The sequence below is a fragment of the Brassica oleracea genome, chromosome C9 (assembly GCF_000695525.1).
Source record: "Brassica oleracea var. oleracea cultivar TO1000 chromosome C9, BOL, whole genome shotgun sequence".
In the NCBI taxonomy this organism is placed as follows: Eukaryota; Viridiplantae; Streptophyta; class Magnoliopsida; order Brassicales; family Brassicaceae; genus Brassica; species Brassica oleracea.
Window position 1 is genome coordinate 20,182,889 of NC_027756.1, and position 9,465 is coordinate 20,192,353.

Below are 9,465 nucleotides of genomic sequence, written 5' to 3' on the forward strand. Positions count from 1 at the left end.
TTAGCATAGTTTTTTTTTAAATTGGTTTTATATTTTTACACTTTCACACCAGATGTTACATTTCAAAGAATAAATTCTCCTTGCCTACGTGTGTTGTCCTTATGCTTCAAATTAATAGCTATAACTTAATCTCCTTTAAAACAGAAATGAACAATTTTCTTAAAAACAAAAGACATACCAAACCGTAATGCACACTTTAGTTCCAACCCAATATATTTCAAATAAGTTTGTAGGTGTTCAGTATGCACCTTATACTCTAACATGCAAATCAAATATACACATCCACACATTTAAGAGCCCAAATTAGAGAAACCCACAATTAACCAACAAATTATAGATTAATAATTATAAATAAATACAATAAGAAAGTCCACATACGCCTCAAACATAATCTCTACAAACCCTAATATTATTTGAGACCATAAACGTCAAAATACACTGTTTTTGCAAAACAAACATAAAATACAAACAACGAAAGTATATAATTATATAGTTACATAGATCACATGTAAACCAAATTCCGCGCTACCGACCCTAGTCTTTATATATAAAGATCTGTTTTATCTCTTCTCCTTCACCCACGTAAGCTTCCACATGGATAAGTCGACTTCCCTCGCACCGCCACGTGTCCTCTGCCTCGATACTCCGCGTTTCATTAAGTGAATGAAGTCTGAAAGCCCAGTAGAGTGTGAATCCTAATTGTATCGACGCAATTTCTTCGATGGATTCTAAGGTTCTTCGTCACAAAACTATTCTCTCTCTCTAACCACCTATTTTCCTAAGAGAGAAATTAAGTTCCGATTAACAGATCCTTCCATGGTTTATACCGGGTTTGTCAAATCTCTTTTTTATCTGAATCGTCGTATTGATTCAGATTGAATAATATAATTCCCACTTCGTTTTGATCTGTGTTTATCAAACCATCAATTTTGTTTGTGTTTGTCTTTCTCTTTCCTCGCCACAATCTCTTCTGATGAACACTACGAATCCCTTCTGATCGTTTTAGTCTTATCTACCACTGGCTCAACATAAACCACATGGAGATCGAAGAACTTTACTGCCGCCGTTCAGTGTTAAGCGGACTTCGTCGGAAGTGTACGGCGAAGATTCTCAGTGAGGAGATGGAGTTGAAATGAGGATGAGAGCTCCTACTTCTCTTTGAAGAAATTTATGGACGGCTCAAGAATATTACTCAGTTAGCGCCGTTGCAAAACGTATTTGGCTTTAAACGTAGCAAAAATAAGTGGCCATTTAGTTCTTGAAGTTGGAGTTTTTCTAACTGGATTTATATTTATCGTGATGGCGCTTGATCTCTCTGTTCTTGGCATAGGTGGTAGAGATGGCCACTTATGCATAAAAGGTCAAAGATGAAGGGGTTGTTTCTGCCGATCGAAGGAGCATTCGTGCTTGCCGACGTAAGCGAGATTCAATTCTTGAGTTATCACCAGTTGTAAAACGTATGATCAGGACGGCTATAGATCGTGATAGACTCATGAATGGGTTTATGAAGCATGGACCATTTGATTCAGTGAAGAAGAGAGTATGAAGCATGTACCATTTGATCCAGTGAATGTTAGATTTCGCGTCTCTTACGTGTAGTGTAAGCTTGTGGTATTCTAATGTTGGTTTTGTTGAAAGTTGAGATTATTTAATCAATTTATATCTTTCTTTTACAGGTGTGTGAGCTTCATCCACAGGGTGTTGTTCTTATAAGATTCAAGGATCACAAAGATGCTCAGAAATGTATAGATGCAATGAACGGTCAATGGTACAAATTCTCTCTCTCTGAGTCATTTCAGCTTAATCGCCATTAGAGATGTTGTGATATCTGTAGCTTATGCGCCTGTTCTGTTTATGCAGGTATGCAAAGAGAGATACATACGAGCCTTGACGATGGATCAGTGAACCACGCTGCGGTTCGTGACTTTGATTCAGAAGCCGAATGGTTAGATCAGTTTGCAGCTGAGCTCGAAGCTGAATAGAAGAGAAACAAAATCACAATAAATCTAAAAGCTCTTTTGTAGAATACACGATGTTAGTTGTTCAGAGGTTTCAAGTATAACCATATTTTTTTCATTTTTTGTTGTTGAAAACTAACTTTTTCTTCAGGTAGTAAAACAAATATGTCTCTATTGATATATGAATATAAGGTAAGCTTCTCAATTATCTAGACCTTCGTATTCACTCACCAGCTCAGGTAGGAGCTTAGCATACATGTCGCTCCACAGTTTCTTCTGATTCGCCATGTGGGCACACCTCATCAACCTCAATTGGTTCAACGAGTATCTTTGAATAAACTCATTAAAATATGAAATATAATCTTACAAGACTTGGTCGCCAAACCATTCATCTTCCTAATTAGGCAGGGTATCAACCTCATTAATATCTTTAAACTTCTATAATTTTATTAAAATATAAAATCTATATAAGATAGTCACATTTAAAAATCATTATTAAAATATAAAACCTATATAAGATAGTCACATTTAAAAATCATTATTAAAATAACTTCAAAGCTGTGTCCCTCTGTTTTACTTTTTAGCCGTTTTACAATTTATTTGTTTAATATTATGCAAAACTATTCATAATATCAATAAACTAAAATAAATTCATAAAATAACTTAATAGCATATAACTCAAAGATATTGGAAAATATGTTACGATGTTTCTGTAAATTGATTACTTAAGTGATGTATATCAGTTACTTAATTACTTTAAGTGAATAAAATATATAGTCTTATATATTCATACAGAAATAGAAAATTATTTTAATATGTTTTCATGATTTTTTAACACAAATATGTGTTCAATTTTTTTTTTTTTTTTTACAAATTCATTACTTTTTGAATTTTTAAAATTGATTAATTTTTTTTTTGATTAACCTGGGGTATCCCAGGCCAATGGAGAGGCCCGGACTAATCCCTAAGTGGAGGTGTAGTCCACCGATAGACCCTCTTTCCGGGTATTCAAATGGGCCCTGAAGCATAGGTCCATGTCCGTGTTAGATGATCAGGATAATTGAGACCTAGTTTCGCGTAGCAGAGATCGAACCTAAAACGTGTTGGCGTCTCAGTCCGGTTTCCTTATCACTCGACCACAGTCACCGGGTCAAATATATCCAGGAGTAGCACTCCAGTGTACCAAAAGCTAACATGTAAATTAATACATTTGTATGTTGATTAGTTCTGCTTTGCTGATCTTATCGCATTCAATGTTTCCATAGTTTTTTTTAATAAGAAATGCACTTTTTAATAAGAAATGCAACTTCTGTTTGTTAATTATGAGCGATATATTCCTACAGAAAAATCAACTTGATTATAAACAAACAAAAATTAAACGAACACAAAACATACATAACTAGACCAATGCCCGTCTGAAAATACACACATGTCATCTTATTTTCACTTTGTCAATAACAAATAAAATGACAATTCTTATAGGTAAGAAATTCTCTGGAACATAATAAATAAAATTTAATCATACTTCAACACTACTCATAAAACTTTCTTATACCACAAACTTTGTTCAGATTACACATCTTCTGTAACTGTTGGTTAACTTCAATAACAACTATTTATTTTACATTATATTTTTATTATTTTCCTATCCTCTTCAATATTATACGTAGCATAAAATAAAACAATTATGAAATACAATCATCTAGAACACAATACATTCATACAAATGATAATCATAAGAACCACAAGTACATTCTTGAGAACTAAAATATAGTAACCAAATTAAACCGGCTAATTATGGATTCAAAATTATAAAAAAACATACAGAAGATCAGGTAACCTCATCCAACCTATATACTATGTTATAAGCCACAACCTCCTAACATCAACTCACACAGCGAAACCAAACATAATAATTTAACACATAATCTTTCGATGCCCAAAAATTCTTAATTACCATAAACATCTTTATACATTTCTCTTGCAAATGCTAACACAAAACACACGCAATAAAAATATACAATAATATAGTTATATATATCACACATAAAGCATATTCCGCGCGTAGCGCGGACCGGCCCTAGTATATATATATCGTACAATAAGTAAAAGGCGAATATACTCATCGTTTAGACCCTCCACGTCGGATTATTAAATCATCCAATCGGGTTGCGTCTTTCTTTCACGTCGGTTTTAATCATACAATAAGTAAAAGGCGAATATACTCATCGTTTAGACCCTCCACGTCGGATTATTAAATCATCCAATCGGGTTGCGTCTTTCTTTCACGTCGGTTTTAATCATACAATAAGTAAAAGGCGAATATACTCATCGTTTAGACCCTCCACGTCGGATTATTAAATCATCCAATCGGGTTGCGTCTTTCTTCCACATCGGTTTTAATTGGGCTATCACTTTGTTTGTCCTTTTTGATGGAGTTGGCCCATAAGCCCGATAACTAAGCCGACACGGAGAGCAACGCATCGACCCGTCTCGACGAACCCTAGCTTCCTTCTCTCTTGCGCAGACAGTCGATTTCATCTCCTTCGTCCTTTCCACTTCTTTCCGTTAATCGGTTCAAGTCTGTTCAATCAAACCTCCATCAAACCTCCATTAACCTCCATTAATGGGTTCCTTTCGCATCCCTCCCTCTGATTTCCTTTATAACACCGATCATTCCCCCAGTTTGATTACACACAATAATATCCTCTCAACCGATGTATTCCAACAGCAAAAACTCCGTTTCTGGCGATCTTCTCTCCAAGAAACCTAAAGGAAAAGACACTGTCTCCTCCGCCGCACTGGTGAAACCCTCCGCCGCACCGATGAAACCCTCCGCCGCACCGATGAAATCCTCCGCCGCACCGGTGAAACCCTCCGCCGCACCGATGAAACCCTCCGCCGCACCGATGAAATCCTCCGCCGCACCGGTGAAACCCTCCGCCGCACCGGTAAAACCCTCCGCAGCACTGATGAAACCCTCCGCCGCACCGATGAAATACTCCGCCGCTGCGATGAAACCTATTGGCCAATCCGGTGTCTCTGGTGATTCCTCTTCGAAGAAACGTAACGGCAAGGCCGTTGTCTGCTCCGATGTCTCCTCCGACAAAAACGATGGCGTTGTGTTCTTCAAAAATGTGACCTTTGGACCACAGGAAGACGAGTTAAGGTTTCGTCTGATCCATTTTTGGGAGGCCAGGAACGCATTCTCAAAGATACTTATTGGTCTAGATATGCTTCTGATGGACGAAGAGGTTTGATACGAAATCTTTTCCTTTTTGTTTTTGGTTTATGTTACCCGATAGATTAATAACAATCGTTTCTTGGTCGTTTTGAACAGGGTACTGTTATTCAGGGATTCATCCCACCATCGAGGATTAACACTTATCTGCGACACATGATTCCCGGTTCCACTTACAGACTCAACAACGTTTTTGGTTCTAAGACCAAGAATGTGTACCGAGTTGCTGATCCAGACGTTACCATTGCTTTCTCATGGAACTCTGTCCTCTCTGTTCTCAAAGACAGTTCGATTCGGTTTCCTGAAGATCGATTCCGTTTCCATGGTTATGAACAGTTCGAAGCGGCCTGCGACCTCAGAGGGGATCTGTATGGTAAAATCTCTCAGTCTTAACCGTTTATGTTAATCAAACATCTCACAATTGTTTAGTACGTAGATGATTAAGTTCTGTTTTTATACGCAGATTATATTGGTCATATTAGATTGGTTAATGAGCAGACTCTTAACGAGAGTCGTGTGCTTGATGAAGTCGAGATAGCTTCTATGCGGCAAATTTTGGTTCATGTTCAGACACATGAGTAAGTTATTCTTTTTTTTTATGCTCTAGACGTATATGTTTTTTATTAATACATGTGTTTGCTTTGATGCAGTGGTCATGTGATGAAGCTCTACATATGGGATAAGGCAGCTACAGACTTCTGTGAGAAGTTTAAATCGCTTGGAAAACCTCCGAGTGTTATTTTGGTGACAACTGTGAATCCTAAGCGTTTTGGAGGTTAGTTTTACTTAACTTTTGTTGTGGTTTATAGATGTTAGTAGGCTGCCTGAGAACATATCGTAGTAATATTAGGTGTTGAGTAAGACAGTTTTATAGCTAGAATGTTTGATTAATTTGTTATTCTTTGGTATGAAAATTGGTTATGCTGCAGGTGCTTTATCTCTGTCATCCCTATCATCTTCACGGGTGTTCTTTGATATGGATGTTCAACCAACCAGGGAGTATCTGGCTTGGTATGTATTGATCTGTGTATTTGCAACGTCAACTTTAATCTATCGAATGTCTTGCTTATTTTTTTTTTAACATTTCAGGCTTGAATCAAACTCGAAAGTTGCTAATAGAGTTAATGCTGAAATTGTCACCAAGGCTGAGACAGCTACTATAGGGGAGCTACTCTCTTACATGAAGCATGAGGAAGCGAAGGTATGACATCTCATTCTTTCATACTTGCGTTGCGCTATGATAAGTTATTGAGTATCTTCTCTGTTGCAATTTTATAGGTCGCTTGGTTCGAGTGTACAGCCACTATTACATTGCTTGTGGTGGGTGCAAGACTAAAGCAACTAAAGGACCTACCACGCTTATGTGTAAGAAGTGTGGAAAGACTGAGATTACTGGTGCTGCAGAGTAAGAATTGTACTTATAGTTTTTTTGTGTCATATACACCTTCAACATTCATTATTAATGTGCCTCTGAAACATGTATCTCACTAAGCTCTATGTCTATGACGACAATGATTATGCGAGCTTTGTGGTTCTCGGTGACGCTGGGCATGAGTTAACTGGGAAGAAAACCTCTAAATTGGTTGAGAGCTACTATGAGGTAATCACAAACCTGTCCATCATTCATCTATCAGTTGTGTACTTACGATTGTTTAAATTTGTATAGGCTAATGATGGCGCAGGAGATGGGCATGTAGTCCCGGTGCCTCAAGCCCTGATTGATACCATTGGACAGACACGCACGTTCGTTATCAAGATATCAAACCACAACCTGGAAGGCAAGACGCAAGCTTTAACTGTCACCAAGGTCTTCCCTCTTGAGGTTCCAGCGCTTGGATGCGATCTAGATGACAGCGTGGTTATCCCTCCTACTGCGGTGACTTTGGAAATTGGTAATCGTGAGGAAGGTTCTTCAGTTGTGAATGAGGAACATGCAGATGAGGGGGGGGAAAAGAGGTTCTGATATGATTGTGTCAGAGGATGCTAAGCATGCTAAATGTGGCTAACATGTTTTATGTACTTGGGTTGAGTTTGTTGACTGACTATGCGTTGGTTCATTTGTTTCGGAATTTGCTTTTAGTTTGTTAAAAGACTATGTTTTGGTTCATTTGCTTCAGTTTTTTTGTCTTGACATTATTTATATCATATGCTATATTTGGATATTTTTATGGTTTGCTGATTCCTTTGTTTAATTTTGAGGTTTGATCATTTTAGTGTTGCTAAAATTTATGCATTTTTTTTTTATCTTAAGTAGTAATTATGTTGTATATTTTGAAAACTATTCAAATAACTGTGTTTTAAAGAACAGTTCGATTTTTCTATTAAAAATTAAAAAATAAGGAACATTTGAAAACTTGAAAAATTTATTTTACCTTCTTTATAGTATAGTTTTTCATTTTTTTGGCATTTATATCATTTTTAATTTTTTATACTTTTTTTAGTAGAAAACGAAATGTATTACTTCCATATTGTTTTATAAAATTTTCTTCTATTTTATATGTAATAAAAATTAGGGAAAACAAAGATAATTGAATATTTCTATCTTTTTTATAATAAAGTCTTTTTTTTTTGGTTATTAGGATTTGGAAATATAATTATACCTTCTTTATAGTATTTTTTTTTTGGTCATGTATGCAATTTTTTAATTTTTTATTCTTTTTTAGTAAAAACAAATTGTATTTCTTCTATATCGTCTTATAAACTTAATTCCTATTTTATATGTAATAAAAATTAAGGAAAACAGAGATAAATGAATCTTTTTACCTTCTTTATATCAAACTTTTTTTTTTTTTTGGCTATCAGGATTTGATGCAATTATCAATTATCCAACATATACATGGATATAAAGTTTGGCAAATCTTTGTCTTAATAATTTAATATCTAAGGAGTGGGATTAGGTTTATGTTGGATTATGTTACTCAATAAATAGATTAAAGAATATGTAAAGTTAAATATCATACTTAAAAAATAGAGATTTAAATTCTGTAAATATTAGTGTTTTATTCGAATTTTACTATAGATACATGTATACTTTAGAAAAAATTGATTCTATAAATTAACTGGTTCATATACTAATAGTTGTACTTTGAAAAAAAATCTAAACTCTTTCTGATTATATATTTATTAGATTATATAATTTGTAATATAAAACAAAATATTTGGTTCAGCACGCTTCCGGGATTTGAGGGTTTGTTAGGGGCAAGGAATGTAAGGGCAAGTCTCTCACCTCTTCATGCAGAGTTGGAGGCTCTAATTTGGGCAATGGAGTGTATGAAGAACTTACGACAGTATCGGGTCACGTTTGCAACGGATTGTTCTCAATTGGTGAAGATGGTTTCGGAACCAGAAGGATGGCCGGCATTTGAAAGCTACCTGGATGACATTAAGTTTTTGAGAAGAAGCTTTACCAACTCAGAGATTGTTCATGTTCCAAGGACGGAAAACATAAAGGCGGATCGCTTGGCACGTACTGGTCGGACACAACCGTCTTTCGTCGTACACATGGATGCGGAGTTACCACATTGGTTTACAGAGTCTATATGAGTCTGTAAATTTTTTCTTTCTGTCAAAAAAAAAAAAAAAAACTATAATTATTCTTAAAATTTGTTGCTATTTATATTTTTTACCACATCACTTGGTTAATAGCAAACCAATTCAGAAATATTTCAAATTCCGAATTCAATTCACATCTATTATTCTGGATTGAACAACTGGTTTTTAATAATGGCTAACTATATATATACCAGAACAAATGGTAATATTTATATATATTTACCACATCACTTGGTTAATAGCAAACCAATTCAGAAATATTTCAAATTCCGAATTCAATTCACATCCATTATTCTGGATTGAACAACTGGTTTTTATTTAATTAGAGTAGAATTAGTTTGTAATTTTTTAAGTTTACTGTGTGATTTGAAAGTATGATATTAGATGATTACTTAGCATTGTTTAGAACTAAGTTCTTTAACTCATTCGATAAATATATGTAGACAACCATAAATGATTAAATACATTAACTCTTTATATAAGCCAATAATGGAAATTTTGCCGAAAAAAAAATGTTGATATGAGGGTTCGAACCCTAGACAAGAGCATATGCGAAGACTATTCTACCACTAGGCTAAAGACACACATTGCAAATATATGCCCAACATTAAACATATCTATGAACCGATCGGGAAGATTTAGTTGCTTCTTCTTCCTTTTTAGCGAGGGAAACTCGACTCTTCCTCTTCTATATTCAACTGCCTTCCAATCCAA

General features: G+C 35.2%; 1 long non-coding RNA gene across 2 annotated transcripts; it reads left to right on the forward strand.

Moving 5' to 3' along the window:
- Positions 1–701: 701 nt before the first annotated feature.
- On the forward strand, positions 702–2,076 carry LOC106316716. Of its 2 annotated transcripts, XR_001264939.1 has the most exons (4): positions 702–1,214; positions 1,331–1,600; positions 1,677–1,768; positions 1,861–2,076. It is a non-coding gene; the product is annotated as an uncharacterized LOC106316716 (long non-coding RNA). The 2 variants fall into 2 exon arrangements; XR_001264938.1 differs by having other exon boundaries at positions 702–1,600.
- The last annotated feature ends 7,389 nt before the right edge of the window (positions 2,077–9,465 follow it).